General features: G+C 43.4%; 1 protein-coding gene across 6 annotated transcripts in view; it reads right to left on the bottom strand.

Moving 5' to 3' along the window:
• Window positions 1–21961, bottom strand: part of LOC144593493 (BTB/POZ domain-containing protein KCTD8-like) — a 192177-nt gene that overhangs the window by 168970 nt on the left and 1246 nt on the right. The window lies entirely within an intron of this gene.

The raw sequence follows: 21961 nt of genomic DNA, 5'->3' as shown, positions 1-21961 counted from the left end.
AAAGTGAACCCACTTGTTGAATGCACCATTATAATGCACCATGGGGTAGAAGGGGGGTGGGGGATGGGGGGGATGGTGTGGCGGCGCCCAGGGGCTAGGCCACTCCCTTGGTCATCCCACTCGGCACTCAGTGGACGGGGGGGATTAGGTCACTTCCTGGGTAATTTCCCTTGGGTCAGGTGGTCTGGGACTATAAAGGGCTTTGGGTGTTTCGACTCACTAGTTTTAGCGCGGTGTGAGTGTTCGTTGCAGAATAAAGTATTGTGACTATTTACCTGGTGTCTGGCCTGATTTCTGTGGCGACCGCGCCCACTACACTGGTGACCCCGACTTTCCTTCGCAAGTCGCGATGGACCTGAACGCTTCACTACCCGACTCTGCCAATCAGCCGCCTCTGGACCCTGCCGACCGCGCCGCTCTCCACGCCGTGGCGGTGAGGCTGCCTCCCTTGTGGACCGACGACCCCGACTTCTGGTTTGACCAGGCCGAGGCGCAGTTCGCCCTGCGGGGCTTAACTGCCGACGACACCAAGTATTTTCATGTAGTCGGCGCCCTCGACACGGCCACCTTCGTGTTGGACATGGGGGGTCGTCCTGAGACGGTCTCTCTTTCGCGGCTGAAGCCGGCGCACGTAGACGTTAACCAGCCGGTTCTACTGGCGCGGCCTCGCCCTCGGGGTCGTCCCGCGTCCCGAACCTTACCCCCGGAGTTCCCGCGGGCGCCTTCCCCTGGCGGGGTGGTTCCGGTTCCTGCGCCCGCCGTGGCGCGCACGCGGGCTGGCCGTTTCGTCCGTCCCCCTGTCTGTTTCGTGCCTTCGGTTCTTGGGGGGGGGGGGTCCTGTGGCGGCGCCCGGGGGCTAGGCCACTCCCTTGGTCATTCCACTCGCCACTCAGTGGACGGGGGGGAATAGGTCACTTCCTGGGTCATTTCCCTTGGGTCAGGTGTTCTGGGGCTATAAAGGGCTTTGGGTGTTTCGACTCACTAGTTTTAGCGCGGTGTGAGTGTTCGTTGCAGAATAAAGTATTGTTACTACTTACCTGGCGTCTGGCCTGATTTCTGTGGCGACCGCGCCCACTACAATGGTGTATTTTATTGCCGATTATATGCTATAACTAAGTAAAGGGGGTAAATATGTACCGTATTGGAAAAAAGCAATAATACATTTTACATGTTCATAAAAATACATAATACTTTAAACATTGTAAATAAATACGGTCACTCCGTGAAACAACAAACTCAGTCCTTTGTTCCCGATATGAACGGACACCTCAGTTGCGACAGATTTCGTCCACTATAAACAAATTCCATTATAAAGAGGTCCATAATAATGAAGATAGAGTGTATGCTTGTTTTTTTCTAGCTATTTTACATTGCTCTGTTTCAATAATGGTTGGATAGTTAGTTGGTAGTTCAATGTCATAATTATTTATTTTTTAAACTAATTTCTTGTTGATCTCATCCTAGTTTCCCTTTAGTCTTCACCAAGTTCTCGTAAAATCTGAGAGTACCATCTCTTCTAAATTAGTTAAGCTCAGTGGGGTGAAATGCATAACTGAGTTTGTTTAATGACCGCTGGGTAGTTTGTTTAACACCAGATACAAAATGGTGAAAGCATTACAATGTGGATCCTAAAACAATTTATGAGGACTCCTATCAGAAGCAGCTGAGTGGCTGACACATTTATGTCAGGTAAGGTTTGGTTATCAAGGGAGCAGCAAATTTAGTCCAATATTTTTCATTGGCAGCTGCCTAATATGCAATGCTTGACAATAGCGGCACGGTGGCGCAGCGGTAGAGTTGCTGCCTCACAGCGAATGCAGCGCCGGAGACTCAGGTGCGATCCTGACTACGGGTGCTGTACTGTACGGAGTTTGTACGTTCTCCCCGTGACCTGCGTGGGTTTTCTTCGAGATCTTCGGTTTCCTCCCACACTCCAAAGACATACAGGTTTGTAGGTTAATTGGCTGGGCAAATGTAAAAATTGTCCCTAGTGGGTGTAGGATAGTGTTAATGTGCGGGGATCGCTGGGCGGCGCGGACCCGGTGGGCCGAAGGGCCTGTTTCTGTGCTGTATCTCTAAATCTAAAAAAAAATCTAAAAAAAATATTTTCATATTCAGATGAGAACAAAGGAAACAATAGTACCTATGCCAGGGACCATAACCAGATCTTTGTCCTTCACTATCAAGATCCCCATGTGTCTAAGTAACAATTAAAAAGGATTGAATAAACCTTTTGTGAGACATTTTACATGAAGAGTTAGACTAATTTCCATTTCAGCACAGGGTAACAATATTATCCATTTAGAATGTGTTGGAAGGAACTGCAGATGCTGGATTACGATATGATACGATATGATAGAACTTTATTTATCCCAGGAGGGAAATTGATCTGCCAACAGTAACAAAAAAAACACAAAATACATGAAACATAAAATTAAAGTTACATTGAAGATAGACACAAATGCTGGAGTAACTCAACGGGATAGGCAGCATCTCTGGAAAGAAGGAATGGCTGACGTTCCAGGTCAAGACTCTTCTTCACAAATCTACAAATGTTCATCCATTTAGAACATCAACAGATCTAACATTTGACGCTCATTTTCAAACCAAAACTGTCCCTCATTAAATTATCTTATGAAGCAATATCAACATTGGTGTTGACAGCATTAGGTTAGTCTGCTGCACATTAGAAATACTTGGGCGCCCACGGTGGTGCAGCGGTAGAGTTGCTGCCTTACAGCACTTGTAGCACCGGTGACCCGGGTTCGATCTGTATGTATGAAGTTTGTATGTTCTCCCTGTGACCGCGTGGGTTTTCTCCGAGATCTTTGGTTTCCTCCCACACTCCAAAGACGTACAGGTTTGTGTAAATTGGCCCAATTGTCTGCAGGACGGTGTTAATGTGTGGGGATCACTGGTTGGCATGGACTCGGTGGGCCAAATGACCTTATTTCTGCACTGTATCTCTAAACTAAACTAAACCAAAACTTGCATAATTCGCTTGTTGCTGCAAAAGGTAAAAATCTATTTTTTCCATTATGTAAGCACCAAGACCATGCGAGGACCAGGTAATTTCATGAGCATAGTCCAAATGGAATACTGCATATGAAATCACATCATTTGATAACATCTGACACTGAAATCACATCAGCAATACAAGCTTCACTTTCAGTGCTGAACTGAATTTCACAAGGGATGCAGAAATGTTACCACATTTCATTTCAGATAAAGTTTATTTTTAATTATATTTAATCAATTAGGAATGGACTGCCATGCAACCTAAATTTCTTGTTCTTTCAGGGACCATGACTTAACCAGATCATAAAATCCAACCCGATTTACTAATGTGCTTTGAGACAGACCTGGCCAAAAATATGATTCCAGACCTACACCAATTTGAAATAGCTTCGCAAGCTATTCAGTTTAAAGGGGAATAGGGGTAGATGCCAGTAATGCCTCTGTCCCATAAATGAAATAGATTCCCATTCAAGTTTGCAGGTGGCAAAAACTCCAATTCATGTTGAGTCAGGTTCTTAGTTAACATTTGCGTCTTGAGTTGTGATGTTGCCAGCAAAACCTGCTTGCAATTTTGACTGTGAAGACAAAGGCAGGGTTGACAGTGAAGCCTTCACCAGACTGACCCAGCTCGAATGTGAATGAGACCCAAGTGAGGCCCAAAATGAAGCATTTTCCTATGTCTTACTTTTTAAATGGGGCTAGTTTGTTTTAGATATGAAAAAGTTTGAAGATACATTATTGGAAAAGGAAAAGATAGTCTTGGCTATGCAACTTATAAATACTTTAATCATTGCTCATTGGTTGTGATTTAAATCTGGCAGCTGAGATTCAACAGAATTTAACACCATTGGAATAGCATTGAGTGAATAAGTCTCACTGACTTCACTTTGTTCATGGTTCAGATAGAATTTTTTCTCATTGCAAATATACAAATGGGCCATTTTTGTCCCTGCGTGCTAATTATCTTAACAAAATCACAAGTATGAGTGATAATGGGTTATTTTAAAAACCGCATTATCACTTCAATAGCAGTTTGAGCATTGCTAAATCATTGCCCAAAACTAACTGACATTTTGCTCATTTTACAAAGGGCAGACAGAAGTCATTTATATTGCTTAATAACTATATAAAATAAAGGACCACAGAGAAAACCTCTACTCATAAAATTCCTCCAGTTAATGTCATATGGTACAATAAAGATAACGAACCCAATAACTTCTCAGCGAGCAGAGAATAACGTGCCTGTACAGTTTCAGAAATTGTCACATAAGTGGCTGTTTGACTGTCAGGCAGCAGGTACACAAACTTGAAGTTCCACACCACCAGGTTCAGGAATCTGAGGGGTAACTTTGTAGGAATCTGAGGGGTGACTTTTTCACACAAAGGGTGGTGGGTGTATGGAACAAGCTGCCAGAGGAGGTAGTTGAGGTAGGGACTATCCCATCGTTTAAGAAACAGTTAAACTGGCACATGGATAGGACAGGTTTGGAGGGATACGGACCAAACTGGGGCAGGTGGGACTAGAGTATCTGGGACATGTTGTTGGCTGGTGTGGGCAAGTTGGGTTAAAGGGCCTGTTTCCACACTATCCCTCCATGACTATAACAGCAACTTTCCTACATTCATCAAGTTCTTGAACAGACGTGCAAAAGCTAGTACTACCTTTGCAAAAGAACACTAAGGGCCACCTTTAGCACTACCATGGATTTGTTTTGTAACTTTTTTGCACTAATGTCTTATTTTTTTGGTACAGTCTTTTTTCTTTTTACTGTCTTACAGAATTAATGTGGAATTTTTGTACAACATGTTTTTGTGGGTTGTAGAAACAAAGAATTGAAGATGCTGGTTTACACAAAAGAACGGTGGTGCAGCGGTAGATTTGCTGCCTTACAGCGCTTGCAGTGCTGCAGACCCGGATTCGATCCCGACTACGGGTACAGTCTGTACGGAGTTTGTACGTTCTCCCCACGACTGCGTGGGTTTTCTTCGAGATCTTTGGTTTCCTCCCACACTCCAAAGACGTACAGGTTTGTAGGTTAATTGGCTTGAGTTTGTTTACTTGGTATAAGTGTAAATTGTCCCTAATGTGTGTAGGCTTGTGTTAATGTGCGAGGATCGCTGGTTGGTGCAGACTTAGTGGGCCGAAGGACCTGTTTCTGCTCTGTATCTCTAAACTAAACTAAACACAAAGTGCTGGAGTAACTCAGCGGGTCAGGCAGCATCTCAGGAGTACACGGATAGGAGACGTTTTGGGTCAAACTGAAGAAGGATCCTGACCCAAAACATTGCCTATCCATGTTCTCCAAAGATGCTGCCTGACCCGCTGAGTTACTCCAGCATTTTATGTCTTTTTGTGTGCTGCAAGCAAGATTTTCATTGTACCTGTACTTTAGCATAATTGTGCATTTGACAATAAACTCGTCTTGACTTGACATTGCTAAACCCAGCTTGAGACATAAACTCCTGCACCCCAATTGCCTGAGAACATCGCAGCATCACAAGGAGCAGTCAAATATGTGTAAAATAGTTAGATAAAATACAGTTCTACTTGCTCAGTCTGCATTATACTATGAGAATTACAGATACAAACACCATAGGTGGTAGTTTAATTCATTTCTATCATGGCAGCCAAACATATTTCTTTCAATAAAGTGGCTTTCAATATAGTTAGATAGAGCACTAACTGGTGGAATCAAGGGATATGGGGAGAAGTTGGGAAAAGGTTACTGATTGTGGATGATCAGCCATGTTCACAATGATTGGCGGTGCTGGCTCGAAGGGCGGAATGGCCTCCTCCTGCATCTATTTTCTATGTTTCTATGTTTCTATGTTTCTATGGCTCTGAAATATGAATAATGCTGCAGAGTTGGTTGGCATTTCAATGGTACCGGAATTGAAGAGTGGGGAATACTGATACCAGTAGGGGAAAGAGTAGAAGAGAAGATTGAGTAAAATATTCTGTTCAACGAAGAGAACATCTATAATCTCTCTTGTGTCAGCTTGTTCTACACTCAGCCTGTTTATTTGAGTTGCATACTATCAAGCTGTGATAGAAAACTAAAGACAGCAATTGTAACACTGAAACCAATGCTGTGAGCAGAGTAAATCACAGCTGCACTCTCCTATCCAGAGTCATCACTGAATCATCATGCATTTAAATCCCATACAACTGTCAGGGGGGATAAGAACAAACTATTATTGTAGCTATTATTCCGCTAGCTAAGTGTTCCTTTCAACAGATGGCTTACGCCTGCAAATATTCATCATTGTGTTTCATATACTTCAAAGTAGGATTCAAGATATTTGTCAATGTGCTATCAGAATCTCACTCCAACTTTGGATATGCCAACTTACTCGCATCTGGAGAGATCGGGCACAGGCTTACAACAGCCAAGTGACTAGGGTTACTGTTGTAGTTTACCAGAACATAGGGATGCAGGGGGTCCCTATGTTACCAGAACATAGGAATGCAGAGGGTCCCTATGTTACCAGAACATAGGGATGCAGGGGGTCCCTATGTTACCAGAACATAGGGATAGGGATTCATGAATCCTGCATGAATAATTACATTCTCTATGAAGGGCTATTTTAGCTTTTTACAGAGACTTTTTAGCCCTTTTAGCATGTTCTTATGCCTTTCATTGAAAAGTTAGCCATTTAAGCATGTTCTTCTGCCTTTCTAAGAATTTAGCTCTTTGACCCCAATTCCAATTTTTGCATATTTCATAATATATTTTGTTATCGAAAATGAACTGAACCATGCAGTTAACTGGCAGACTATCAATAAGTTTTCTACTCCCCTCTGGGTAGACAAGCTTTATTTGTGAATACACCGTTTGAAAGATTATCTGTAACCAGCAGTTAAATGTGAAGAGAAATCAAACTTTCCTTTGATAGATGCCTCTGTCCATGTTCATTTGTAGTCAGACTGATTGGTTAATGACATCCAATCCCCTAGAGTATTGCACATTGTGTGGACCCAATGTTGGATTACAGAATCTGCTGTCAGATTTTCTTTGATTAGACAGACATGCTCATACCATGTTAGACAGACATGCTCATACCATCAAAAACTTAAATAGAACCAACTAGGTTTTCTATGCTACATTTACTGTTTGAGACGGGAGTTTGATGTGCAAAGATTGATGCCAAGAAAGGGAAAAATAGAGCGCAGAATCGAGGGAATATTTTTTTTAAAAAGGAAGTAAGCTATGAGGAAAAAGGAAAGAAACCCAAATGAGAAATACAAAAATCGTGGAAAAAAAAGCATTTGAAGTTTATATTGGGAGAAGAGGAACTAAGAAGGATGTCAGTTCCAAATTCACCTTCATAACCCATACTTTGATTAGGATTTTTATATTAATATAATTATTTCACAGATCTATTAATCTATACCTATCAAAGAATGGTGCAAAATTATTCTGAAATGAACCATGAAGAAGAAACCCAGAAGTAAACAGACAGTTTTAAAAGAACATCTTTTTTTTCATGGGGGGAGGAGTGGAGGGGAAAGGGGGGTCGGGCGCTGCACGAATGCGGGAGGGGTTTGGGCCCAGCGGGTCCGCTTGGTCTAATTAGTCTGACCTTTAACTGTTCGGTGGCGGCTGCCCTGGGGCTGAGCAGTGAAGGAGACGCCCGTGGCTGAGAGCAGCAGCAGGAGCGGCAGCGGTGATGCTGAGCAGGAGCTGGAGGCTCATCGGCGACGGCAGTGATGGAGACGCCCGGGGTTTAGAGCTGGGGCGGTAGCCACGATGGTGGCTGGGCGGTATTCTGGGCTAGTCTCATTTGTTTGCATTCAGCCCATATCCCACCAAGCACGATCCTTTCCATAAATATCTGTCCAAATTTCTTTAGGCAGTCATAATTATATCATAATTTTGCCTTTGTAGCTTCCTTTGGCAGCATTTGTTCAACAAATCCAGCAAAGGTGCACTTGATTGATCCCTAGAATAGGAAAACATTGAGTGGAATGGGCATGTATTCTCTGGAGTATAAAAGAATAAGAGGTGGCCTCAATGAAACATAGATGACTCCAAAAGGACTTGACAGAGTTACTTGACAGTTTTACCTTGTGGTTCAGCCGCTTATAAGTGAGATGAGGATGAATATTTTTCTGCAGCAAATCTTTGGAACTTTTTACCAGAAAGAACTGTGCATTTGTTACTCAATATCTTTAAGGCTGAAAGAGATATACTTTAGTCCCTGGGGGAACCCAGGGTTATGGAGATCAGAAAGAAAATAGAATTGAAGCTAAAGATCATCTTATTGAACAACACAGCTGGTTCTAAAGGCCTTGTGGCTTTCTCCTGCTTTTATTTCTTGTATTCCCCTTTGAATAATGTTAGGTTTTCAGCTTGCATAAGTGACCACAATGTTATGTAAGACAACACTGTAGCAATAAACCATTTCCTGAAAAAAGAAAAAGCTTGAATTTTAATATGAGATACGGTCAAGGAGAGAATTTGTGCTCTGTAATGTTCCAATGCATGCGAGATAATTGCACCTTTCCTTGATTATCATTGTTTTTTGCATTGCTTCCTTTCATTTGTCCTATATCTCTCATTTCAATTTCCCGTAACTCTCAGTCTAAAAAAGGGTCTCGATCCGAAATGTCACCTATTCTTCATCTTCAGAGATGCCGCCTGATCTGCTGAACTACTCCAGCTTTTTGTGTCTGTCTTTGGTTTAAACCAACATCAGCAGTTCCTCCCTACACGTATGAGATAATGACCACTTTTCTGTTTTTAATGACTGGGTGTGGGGTAAATGTTGTCCAGAACACAGGGGAGAAAACGGACCAAATTGTCTCAGAATGAAAAAAAGAATCAAAATGTCTCAAGGTATTGTAGCTGCCGTCTAGCCTCAGGACATGTAAGCACAAACCAGAAAAACAACTGCATGCTATCATACTAATTTTCTCACCATTATTGAGGTGAGAGTCATAGAGTCCAGAGTGATACAGTGTGGAAACAGGCCCTTAGTCCCAACTCACCCACACCAACATGTCCCAGCTATACTAGTCCCACCTGCCTGCGCTTGGTCCATATCCCTCCAAACCTGTCCTATCCATGTACCTGTCGAACTGTTTCTTAAACATTGGGATAGTCCCAGTCTCAACTACCTCCTCTGGCAGCTTGTTCCATGCACCCACCACCCTTTGTGTGAAAAAGTTACCCCTCAGATACCTATTAAATCTTTTCCCCTTCACCTTGAACCTATGTCCTCTGGTTCTCGATTTCCCAACTCTGGGCAAGAGATTCTGTGCATCTACCCCATCTATTTCTCTCATGATTTTATACACTGTTCTGCTACCAATTGACAATGACACATGACAATCCCTGCTTTACCCGTGTTAATTATTAAAATCAATTTCATTGTTACCGTAAGATCACATATCATTGTGGTCTTTCTGATGAGATAGGCGAGATAGTGAAAGACTTTATTTTATGAACATGCTATGTCTGGGGTACAGGTGCATATCTAGCACATGATGGCACTTAAACAAAAAACAAAGTTGGAATTCGGAATCAAGGAACTGGCACAAACATTGTGGGCACAAACATTGTGGCCTGACGGGCCCTTTCCTGTGCTCAACTGTTCTATGTGACTGCAGATGCTGGTTAATACACAAAAGTAAAAGGCTAAGATAAAGTGGATGTAGAGAGGATGTTTTCACTAATGAGAGAATCTAGAACTAGAGGTCATAGCCTCAGAATTAAAGGACGCTCCTTTAGAAAGGAGATGAGGAGTAATTTCTTTAGTCAGACGGTGGAATGTTTGCCACAGAAGGTTGTGGAGGCATAGTCAATGGATATTTTTAAGGCAGAGATAGATTGATTCTTGATTGGTACGGGTGTCAGGGGTTATGGGGAGAAGGCAGGAGAATTATTTAGGAGTTAGAGTTAGCTCTTAGGGTTAAGGGAATCAAGGATATGGGGAAAAAGTCGGAACGGGGTTACTGATTTTGGATGATCAGCCATGATCATTGAATGGAGGTGCCGGCTTGAAGGGCCAAATAGCCTACTCCTGCACCTATTTTCTATGTTTCTATGTTTCTAATGGGGCTAGGAGGAAGAGATAGATCAGTCATGATTGAATGGCAGAGTAGATTTGATGGGCCGAAAGGCCTAATTCTGCTCCTAATTACCTTAAAAAGACAAAGTGCTCGAGTAACTCAGCAGGTCAGGCAGCATCTCTGGAGAATATGGATAGATAATGTTTTGTGTCAAGCCCCTTCTTCAGACGACCTGTCCATGTTCTCCAGAGTTGCTTCCAGTCATGCTGAGTTACTCCAGTGCTTTGTATTCTTTTGTACAAGTGGAATTCAACGGATCAGGCAGCATCTGTGGAGGAAAAAGGCAGGCACCGATTCAAGTTGGGCGCCTTCTTCAGACTGATTGGAGTAGGGAGGAGAAAGCTGCAAAGAGAGGTGGGGTTGGGAGAAAGACTGGCAAGTGACAGTGGATGTAGATGAGGGAGCGAATAGCAGATGTTGGAATAAGTACTAAAAGATAGTTAAAAAAGGGAGATGGAAGGGTGTCAGATAAGGAGGGGAGGAGTGAAATGTAAAGCTGGAGGGAGGGATGTGGGTCGAAAGGGACTGGGGTGATAAAAGGGGAATGTGGGACTTGAGGATGAGAGATGATGTACAAAAGAGGAAATGGGGTGGTGGGTGTAGATGGGAGGAATGTATGCACTTCGGTGCAGTGGGGAGGGGGCAGGGCAGGGAAAAGAGTTTAGTTTAATTTAGAGATACAGTGCAGAAACAGGCCCTTTGGCCCTTCGAGTCCGCTTCAAGAGAGAGTTAGATTTTGCTCTTAGGGCTAAGAGAATCAAGGGATATGGGGAAAAAGCCGGAACAGGGTACTGATTTTGGATGATCAGCCATGATCATATTGAAAGGCGGTGCTAACTCGAAGGGCCGAAATGCCTCCTCCTGCACCTATGTTCCATGTTTCTAAGACCAGCGATCCACATACACTAGCACTATCCAAAACACTAAGGACACTTTTACAATTTTACCAAAGCCAATGAACCTACAAACCTGTATGTCTTTGGAATGTGGGAGGAAACCAGCGCACCCAAAGGAAACCCACATGATCATGGTGAGAACGTACAAACCATACAGACAGCACCCTGGATCGAATCCAGGTCTCTGGTTTGTAAGGCACTGTGCTAACATGCCACCCAAGAGGGGGGGATATTCAAAATTAAAGAATTCAATGTTCATACCATTATATAATGAGGTGCTGTTATTCCAGTTTGCATGTGGACTCACTGAAAACTGAGGAGACCAAGGACAGAAAAGTCGGTATGGTCATGGGAAGGGGGGTTAAGATAGTTAACAACCAGGAGGTCCTTTAGTCCTTGGCAGACCGAGACCAAGTGTTCCGTGAAATGGTCCGACGTTTACTCTTGCCGATGTACAGGAGGCCACACCGAGAGCACTGAATGCAGTAGACAAGGTTGTGAGCCTCTCTTTTACCTGGGAGGGCTGGTGGAGTCTCTGGATGAACGTGAGAGAGAGAAGGAGAGATAGGTGTTACATCTCCTGCACTTGCAGGGGGAAATGCCTGGGGAGGGGATGGGCAGGGATGGGCAGGGATGCACAAACCAAGGAGTTGTGGTGGGAGTGGTCTCTAAGGATTGAAGAAAGGGGTGGGAATGGGAAGATGTGACTGGAGGTGCGATTACATTGAAGGAGGTGTAAACGTTGTAGAATGTTGTGTTGGATGTAGAGGCTGCTGGAGTGAAAGATGAGGACCATGATCCCAATATTGTCATAAGACCTGCTGACAAGAGAGGTGCTGTTGTAGTCTGGCAGGCTGATCTTATCTGTGCTGAGGCCAGGCATCAGCTCTCAGGCACCTCCAAAAACTTACCCCTTGACCATGATCCCACGGATGATCACCATGCCACCATCTCCCAAATCATCACTGATCTTATCACCTTCAGCCATCTGCCCTCCACAGCCTCCAACTTTACAGTTCCCCAAAACTGCACTGTCCATTTCTAACTCATTCCCAAAATCTACCCTGACAGACTTTGTTTCTGCCTGCTCCTGCCTCACAGAACACATCTCCAAATATCTTAATTCTATCGTGTCCTCGCTCCTCCAGTCCCTTTGCATCTACATCTGAGATACCTTACACTCTCTTCACACTTTAATCATTTCCAATTCCTAGCCCCTATCACCTCATCTTTATCGCGGGTGTCCATTTCCTTCACCCCTCCATTCCCCTTTGGGACTCTCCAGTTCTTTGAACAGAGACCAAACAGTTCCCTTCATCTAACATTCTTCTCTGCCTGGTATTCTCCTTCTCTTCTTCACACTTAACAACTTCTTTTTTGATTCCTCTCCCTTTTTTTTAAGTCAAAGGTGTAGTCACAGGCATTCATGCCTGTCCTATTTGTTGGTTGCACTGAACAGTCCTAGTTCCAAATGAACCCTGGCACTATTCCCCACGGTGATTTTAATCGACTTTACTAGTAACCTCTCTCAAATTCGCTTGGACTATCTCTGACACCACTTTCCCCTTTCTTGATCTCTCTGTCCCCATCACAGAAGACAGACTATCACTGAGAGGCAGTGGAGGTCAATTCACTGGATGAATTTAAAAGAGAGTTAGATAGAGCTCTAGGGGATAGTAGAATCAAGGGATATGGGGAGAAGGCAGGCACAGGTTACTGATTGTGGATGATTAGCCATGATCACAATGAATGGTGGTGCTGGCTTGAAGGGCCAAATGACCTCCTCCTGCACCTTTTCTTTATGTTTCTGTTTCTATGACATCCACAGATACCATGACTACTCCTTCCACCCTACCTCCTAGAAACATAGAAACGTAGAAACATTTTTCCTGCATCTAGCTTGTCCAGTCCTTTTATAATTTTATATGTCTCTATGATCCCCTCTCATCCTTCTAAACTCCAGTGAATACAAGCCTAGTCTTTTCAATCTTTCCTCATATGACAGTCCCACCATCCCAGGGATCAATCTCGTTAACCTACGCTGCACTGCCTCAATTACAAGGATGTCCTTCCTCAAATTAGGAGACCAAAACTGTACACAATACTCCAGATGTGGTCTTACCAGGGCCCTATACAACTGCAGAAGAACCTCTTTACTCCTATACTGAAATCCTCTCATTATGAAGGCCAACATGTCATTAGCTTTCTTCACTGCCTGCTGTACCTGCACGCCAACTTTCAGTGACTGGTGTACGACACACAGGTCTTGCTGCACTTCCCCCTTACCTAACCTAACACCATTGAGATAATAATCTGCCTCCTTGTTTTTGCCGCCAAATTGGATAACCTCACATTTATCTATATTATACTGCATCTGCCACGCATCAGCCCATTCACTCAACCTGTCCAGGTCACCCTGCTATCTCCTAACATCCGCTTCGCAGTTCACACTGCCACACAGCTTTGTTTCATCTGCAAACTTGCTAGTGTTACTTCTAATTCCTTCATCCAAATAATTAAATAAATGGTAAACAGTTGCGGCCCCAACACCGAGCCTTGCGGCACTCCACTCGTCACTGCCTGCCATTCTGAAAAGGACACGTTCACTCCTACTCTTTGCTTCCTGTCTACCAACCAATTCTCTATCCATGTCAACACCCTACCCCCAATACCATGTGTTCTAATTTTGCTCACCAATCTCCTGTGTGAGACCTTATCAAAAGCTTTCTGAAAGTCATGCAAGGAAGCCATCCTTTACTCACAATTGCTGCAGCTTATTCTCATCTACTTTTACATAGATAATGTTAAGAGGGATGTGGGCCAAATGCGGGCAAATGTGATAAGCTTTGCTGCGGGGCATCTTGGTCGGTATGAATTTGGCCAAAGGGCCTGTTTCCGTGCTATATGACACTCTGATTCTATGGCTCTTCTAAATCAATCTAAATCAAAATTAATAAAATATTACTTTTGCAAGTTACAAACATTAGGGCTGTGTTTAGTAATTCCACCTAAATCTAAAAACAGGCATCCAGTGTTAAGATTTTGAGGACACAAATTGCTGAAGTAACTGAGCAGGTCAGGAGCATCTCTGGAGAACGTAAGACTCGAAACATCACCTATCCATGTTCTACAGAGATGCTGCCTGACCGTTTGAGTTACTGTAACTGTATCCTTGTGTACGACCCATCTTATGCAGTACCTAGTTTCGACATTAAGATTTTGAGTATAGTCTTGCAGTAGAGGCAGAGGAGCGAGGTTGGAGTGTAAGAGTGCGTCCAGTGGAGGTGGGGTGCAGGGGTTTGTAGCCAGTTCCACTGCAAGGCTCCTGAGGGAAGTTGGAGTCAGAGGGCAGGCCCAAAGGAGGGCAATCAAAGAACTTGCAAATGCCGCCGAACGGAGCAGTCACTGGCTGTGGCTGAAAAGAAAAGATACTGTCTGGGCTGCCACGTGACCATCCTGAGGTTAACCATAAGACACACACCCAGGTCTGATCACCCTGCGGTGGGCCTGCCTCGACTGAGGGTGTCTTGTGATAAAAGGCCGAAACACCCAGTGACGTTGAGGTACACAACTGAAGATGTGTCGGAATGGTAGCGACATTACCTAGTGGTCACCCCCAAGAACAACACCAGTCAATTGTAGTGCAAACCTTAGGGATTGTAACATCTAGTCCTACTAATTAATTTGATGTTTACACCAGTTTAAGATGTTGTCGTTACCTGTTGCAGCTGTAATTTGCTAATTTTGAATATCTCTTACATGATCTCAAAGGAGCTCTTGGACACAAAGACCGCAAAGGAAGAAGAGAGAGGGATTGTGTACTCTCCTGTTTTTTGCATTGAATGATTCCTTCCATTTCCTTATTTCCTTCCTCACTCCCAGCCTCCTCGTATGCTCTCCATCTCTTGACTTGTTTCTTTGCCTCTAATTTTGTCTCTGAAATCCATAATTTTTCAAAATATATTTTTATTTCCTTCAATTCAATCTACTATCAGACAGGTTAGAATCACCATTTATGATATTAATAATGAGGCAGGTCAGTGGTGCAACTGGTAGAGCCGCTGCCTCACAACTCCAAAGATGCAGGATTGCTCCTCACCCTCGACCCTGTTTGTATAGAGTTTGCCCTGTGACAGCCTGAGCTTCCTCTGGGTGCTCAGGTTTCCTCCCACATCCTTAACATGTGCAGCTAGGTCAGTTAGTTGGTCAGGAAGGAACTGCAGATACTGGTTTACACCGAAGATAGACACAAAATGCTGGAGTAACAGCTGGAGAAATGTCACCCATTCCTTCTAAACCGAGATGCTGCCTGTCCCGCTGAGTTACTCCAGCATTTTGTGCCTATTTTAGGTTAATTGGTCATTGTAAATTGCCCGTCGTGTGCAAGTGAGTGGTACATTGTGATGGGAATTTGGGGAGAATAAAATGGGATTAGTATGGGATTAGTTGAATGTCAGAGTGGACACGTTGGGCTGATGGGCCGGTTTCCATGCTGCATGTCTCTATGACTATAACTATTTTCATACAGCACTGAATTAAATATAAACATATTCAGTACTATTTTACAAGTGGTTAAATGAATGCCATACAGTTGTGATAGGCTTTTACATATACAACTATTTATAGGCCAGTTTATTTAGCAGTTCTAAATTACATTAGTTAAGGATATTGTGTGGAATTCAGAAGTAGATCTAACATGAATACCATTATTACAATAATTACAATTTGAACATGAACAGCTGGTAGAATCACTAGCCTGAATGTGCAATAAACATTTTTTTAAAACACTATAATTTGAAATTGTTTTATGTCATGATCTGTGTGGTGGAATAAATTAAACAAGACAGGTATTTGGTTTCTCCTAAGGGGCCACCTGGAACAATGTTCCAGATAAACAGAACAGAGTGCTGGAAGAATCCAGGGGGTCAGGCTGCAGGCAGAATGGACTGGCAACCTTTCAGTTCAAGACTCTTAGTATAAGAAAATAACTGCAGATGCTGGTACAAATCGAAGGTATTTATTCACAAAGTGCTGGAGTAACTCAGCAGGTCAGGCAGCATCTCAGGAGAGAAGGAATGGGTGACCCTTCTTCAGACTGATGTCAGGGGGCGGGACAAAGGAAGGATGTTCAAGACTCTTGTTCAGACTAAAATTAACATCACAATATTCACACACAGGAATCATCTTTCCTCAACTCGCTGCAGTTACTTCTATTAAAACCAACTTACTTTAAAACAGCTAACGGTGAAAAAACAAAGCAGGTTGTGCAAAACTCCTCCAACGTTGAAATAGTTAGATTAATCAAAAAGTAATGATAAGAATCAAAGTGTAAAAGTGTAAAAGAAGAAAAGCAAAGAGGATGAAGCGGGATTTATAATGAGATGTGGTGTTTTAACGGTGTAGCTGTGAGGAGGATGAAAGAGTGTAGGACAAGCTCTTTGGAAGGTAACTCGAGGAGAGAACAAGTGATCCTGAGCAATGCTGACCTTATTGTAAAACAGAGACGAACGAGTGAGGGCTTGCAGTTGAAAAGAGCGGAATAGGGGTCCCTCTACAATCGCTGCTTAGATGTACATCTAAAACTGTTAAACTCAAACAATGAGTTAACTGTTTCCCTCTCCACAAATACCGCTCGGTCTTCTGAGTTTCCTGCTTTTTCTTTCCTCTTTTCATCATCTACATCATTTTTAGAAGCATGGCACCTTAAACTTCTTCCTCGGGCTAATCTAAGCACAGTGTGTGAAGAAAGGTGGTGGGGTCGCTTGTCTCAAACTTCTGGTGCTCGCCAGACCCCACAATATCCAGCCCCTTGTCCTCCAATATGTCAGGTGCAAATGAAGGCGTGGCACGAAAAGGAAGATTGCAGGTTTGGAATTGCACAGATGTTTGGAATCGACTTGGCTGCTGCTTACATGATCGGCAGCAAGGAATCCAATGCTATTAGGAGCGCATTTATCATATGCGGTTGGTGGGCAGCGCATAAAATCATCCGTGTCGCCTCGTATAAAAAATGAGATTAAGTCCAATAAGAAACTAACAAATTGAAAGGACGTGATAGTCGCGATAACCGGCTGGTAGAAAAACTTGTCCAACGAGGGATCCCACGAACCTGCCTGGTATTCCCAGCGCTGTATTTGTTTTAAATTAGGGTTCCCTAGTAAGGATGGGATATTCTGGAAAAGATACGTGATCCATTTGCAATGTTCCTTTGATTCCCCGATATCCTGCGGATCCGCGCATTGTCCCTGGAGCTTTCACTCAAAGAGAGGACGAACAGAAGCTCTCTCTAACCTTACTAGAAAATGTATATCTAAAGCAAAAAAACATCTCTTCAGACCCAGTGCCAACCCGAAACGTCGCCTGTCCGTCCCTCCAGATGCTGCCTGACCCGCTGATTTCCTCCAAAACTTTGAGAGGTTCCAGCACCTGCAATTTCTTGGACCCCAAATGTTTATCTAAACCCTTTCAAAGATATCCCACCTGCTGATCTTTCTCATTTTCCCCACAGCCCTGAAAATTCGTATTTAGGAGGAAACTGATCAAATCAGTGGGTTCAGGAGTCCCAACCTGCTCTGGGGAAAGTTGGTTGCTCCGGGGGTAAACCCCGTGCTTCACGAAGAGAGTGTTTGCAAATACTTTGTTTGAAGATGAATTATTTCAGAAATAATTGGGATTCTGCATACAACCGAAGAGAACATCGCGATTATGGCATGATTTTTAAACTTGCAAAATGTTTCTTCAATAACAGGAGCAATCATAGAAGCAGCCACAGGAAACTGCAAATGCTGGTTTACCAAAAAAAAAACCCACTAGGTGCTGGAGTAACTCAGCGGGTCAAGCAGGATCTCTGGAGAACACGGACAGGTGACCTTTCGGGTCGGATCGGATCTGAAGAAGAGTCCGGACCCGAAACGTCGCCGATCCATGTTCTCCAAAGATGCTGTCTGACCCGCTTAGGCGATCTGTTTAGCGACTGCCGGCGACTGTCAAAATCGTAGCAAGATCGCCGAACTTTTCTTTTACCCGACGACAATGACCACGACAATGCCGAGTCAGGTCGTGATTACAGCGTCTTCTGAAACATCGCGAAAATCCCACACTGTCGATGTTTCTCTTGGCGTCCTGGTTTTCGCTGAAATCACTGACAAGTCGGTAAGTACTTGAGAGTTTTGAACTATAACATCTTGTATGGGTTACTTAAAAACCACGCTTCACTGTAACAAGGAATAACCTGGGTTTACTTCCAGTTTACTAATAGCTGTACTAAAAAAAATAAAAGTGGTTAAGTGGATTTTTGTGAAAAGTGTGTGAGCATTCTTTGAAAATGTAAGGAAGATGTATATCTGGTTTCTGGGTTGCATATCTGGGTTTGGAGCCCACTTTAAATGTAATGGCTGAGACCAAAAACATCGCGAAAATTCCCGCACTGTCAACGCTTCTCCTGCGTCCTAATTTTCGCTGAAATCACTGACAAGTCGGTAAGTACTTGAGAGTTTTGAACTATAACATCTTGTATGGGTTACTTAAAAACCAAGCTTCACTGTAACCGGATTTACTTCCAGTTTACTAATAGCTGTATTTAAAAAAATGATTTTTAAATAAAATAATTTTTTAATAAAATTAAATAAATAATCTTTAAAGTGGTTCAGTGGATTTTTGTGAAAAGTGTGTGGGCATTCTTTGAAAATGTAAGGGAGATGCATATCTGGTTTCTGGGTTGAATATCTGGGTTTGGAGCCCACTGATGGCCATAAACATCGCGAAAATTCCCACGCTTACCTGACCGTCAAACTGTCGCCTCCAATCTACCTGTCAAATGTCCTGGCGGTAAATAAATTGGTTAAACACAAGCATTTTATGGTATTTTGAAATGACTTTACTTATTTTAATATTATGTGCTTCTAAATGCATCTTAAGAGAACCTATCAAACCTGGGGACAGCAGGCGATAGCGACCGCAATAAGCAACGATACCTGGCGACAAGCCAGCTGTCGTCGATAGATTTCAAACCGTTTGATTTCTCGGCGACGCGCCGAGATCCACTACGATCTTTGGAAGACTCCTCGCGATCATGCCCGCGACACCCCTGCGAACTTTCGGCGACAGCCTAGTCGCCGTAAAATCACCTAAGAGGGACAGGCCCTGATACGTAACGTTTTGTCTTTTTCGATAGTAGATGCAGGTGAGGAAGCGGCGTGAATTCCCGTTCTCGTTCCTGTCTTGCGACCCGCGGCTCCTTTCTGCTCCTACCAAGGCTGCGCACATTTCCAAAGAAACTTTCTCACGCCTCGAATAAAGAAATATCATTTAATTCTACAGTGAACTCGTAAGGAGCGACGCGCTGCTGAGATTGTTTGACTGAGTGAAAGAATGAACTCGAAACCCAAGTAAACGAGAATTGATGCCGAAAAATTACTGTGCTTTGACCACACAAAGCGTCGGAAATGTGTGGGAGACAATCAGACAGTTTCGGGAGACAATCAGACAGTTCGAGAAAAGATATACAGTGCCCTCCATAATGTTTAGGATAGACCCATCATTTATTTATTTGCCTCTGTGCTCCACAATTTGAGATTTGTAATAAAAAAATCACGGGTGGTTAAAGTGCACATTGTCAGATTTTATTAAAGGGTATTTTTATATATTTTGGTTTCACCATGTAGAAATTACAGCTGTGTTTATACATATCCCCCCCCCCCCCCAATCCCCCCATTTCAGGGCACCATAACGTTTGGGACACATGGCTTCACAGGTGTTTGTAATTGCTCAGGTGTGTTTAAATGCCTCCTTAACATATAAGATTATTAAGGGGTTGGACACGTTAGAGGCTGGAAACATGTTCCCAATGTTGGGGGAGTCCAGAACCAGGGGCCACAGTTTAAGAATAATGGGTAGGCCATTTAGAACAGAGATGAGGAAAAACGTTTTCAGTCAGAGAGTTGTAAATCTGTGGAATTCTCTGCCTCAGAAGGCAGTGGAGGTCAATTATCTGAATGCATTCAAGAGAGAGCTCGATAGAGCTCTTAAGGATAGCGGAGTCAGGGGGTATGGGGAGAAGGCATGAACGGGGTACTGATTGAGAATGATCAGCCATGATCACATTGAATGATGGTGCTGGCTCGAGGGGCCGAATGGCCTCCTCCTGCACCTATTGTCTATTAATGCAGGTATAAGAGAGCTCTCAGCACCTAGTCTTTCCTCCAGTCTTTCCATCACCTTTGGAAACTTTTATTGTTGTTATCAACACGAGGACAAAAGTTGTGCCAATGAAAATTAAAGAAGCCATTATGAGATTGAGAAACAAGAATAAAACTGTGAGAGACATCAGCCAAACCTTAGGCTTACCATAATCAACTGTTTGTAACATCGTTAAGAAGAAAGAGAGCACTGGTGAGCTTACTAATCGCAAAGGGACTGGCAGACCAAGGAAGACCTCCACATCTGATGACTGATGAATTCTCTCTATAATAAAGAAAAATCCCCAAACACCTGTCCGACAGATCAGAAATACTCTTCAGGAGTCAGGTGTGGATTTGTCAATGACCACTGTCGGCAGAAGACTTCATGAACAGAAATATAGAGGCTGCACTACAAGATGCAAACCACTGGTTAGCCGCAAAAATAGGATGGTCAGGTTACAGTTTGCCAAGTACTTAAAAGAGCAACGACAGTTCTGGAATTTGTGGACAGATGAGACGAAAATTAACTTATATCAGAGTGATGGCAAGAGCAAAGTATGGGGGAGAGAAGGAACTGCCCAAGATCCAAAGCATACCACCTCACCTGTAAAACACAGTGGTGGGGGTGTTAAGGCCTGGGCATGTATGGCTGCTGAAGGTACTGGCTCACTTATCTTCATTGATCATACAACTGCTGATGGGAGTTGCATAATGAATTCTGAAGTGTATAGACACATCCTTTCTGCTCAAGTTCAAACAAATGCCGCAAAACTCATTGGCCGGCGGTTCATTCGACAGCAAGGCAATGATCCCAAACATACTACTAAAGCAACAAAGGAGTTTTTAAATACAAAAAATAAAAGGAAATTCTTGAGTGGCCAAGTCAATCACCCGATCTGAACCCAATTGAGTATGCCTTTTATATGCTGAAGAGAAAACTGAAGGAGACTAGCCCCCAAAACAAGCATAAGCTAAAGATGGCTGCAATACAGGCCTGGGAGAGCATCACCAGTGAAGACACCCAGCAACTGGTGATGTCCATGAATCGCAGACTTCAAGCAGTCATTGTATGCAAAAGATATGCAACATGACTACTTTCATTTACATGGCATTGCTGTGTCCCTGAAATGGGAGGGACTATGTATAAACACTGTTGTAATTTCTACATGGTGAAACCAAAATGTATAAAAATGGCCTTTAATAAAATCTGACAATGTGCACTTTAACCACGTGTGTTTTATTTTCTATTACAAATATCAAATAGTGGAGTACAGAGGCAAATAAATAAATGATGGGTCTTTGTCCCAAACATTATGGAGGGCAAGGTAAAATCGCTGCGCTCCGGCAGTAACTTCGACCTTGTGAGGCTGTTGTGTGAGACGGTCTTGGTGCCCGTTAAATAGATGGGAAACCCGCAGAAAGTCTGAACCTTTTTTCCCAGGATGGAAATGCCGAAGCCTCGAGGCAGAGATTTAAGGTGAAAGTTGCAAAGTTTAAAGAAGTTGTGCAGCGGCAAGTTTTTTTTTTCACACAGAGGGTTTCGAGGAACGGGTTTGCCGCGGATGGTAGTGGAAGCAGATACGATAGTGGCGTTTAAAATCCGTTTAGATACAGGGGGTGGTGGGAGCTGGGTTGGATTAAATGCAGGCATGGGAGATTAGTTTAACTTGGCATAGCGTGGAGGACAGAACTACAGATGCTGGTTTAAATTGCAGGTAGACACAAAATGCTGGAGTAACTCAGCGGGTCAGGCAGTTTCTCTGGAGAGAGGAAATAGGTGATATTTCGGGTCG

Source organism: Rhinoraja longicauda, chromosome 1 (genome assembly GCF_053455715.1).
Source record: "Rhinoraja longicauda isolate Sanriku21f chromosome 1, sRhiLon1.1, whole genome shotgun sequence".
Classification (NCBI taxonomy): Eukaryota; Metazoa; Chordata; class Chondrichthyes; order Rajiformes; family Arhynchobatidae; genus Rhinoraja; species Rhinoraja longicauda.
Note: the sequence above shows the minus strand (reverse complement) of the source record. Positions and strands in the feature narration are given on the sequence as shown.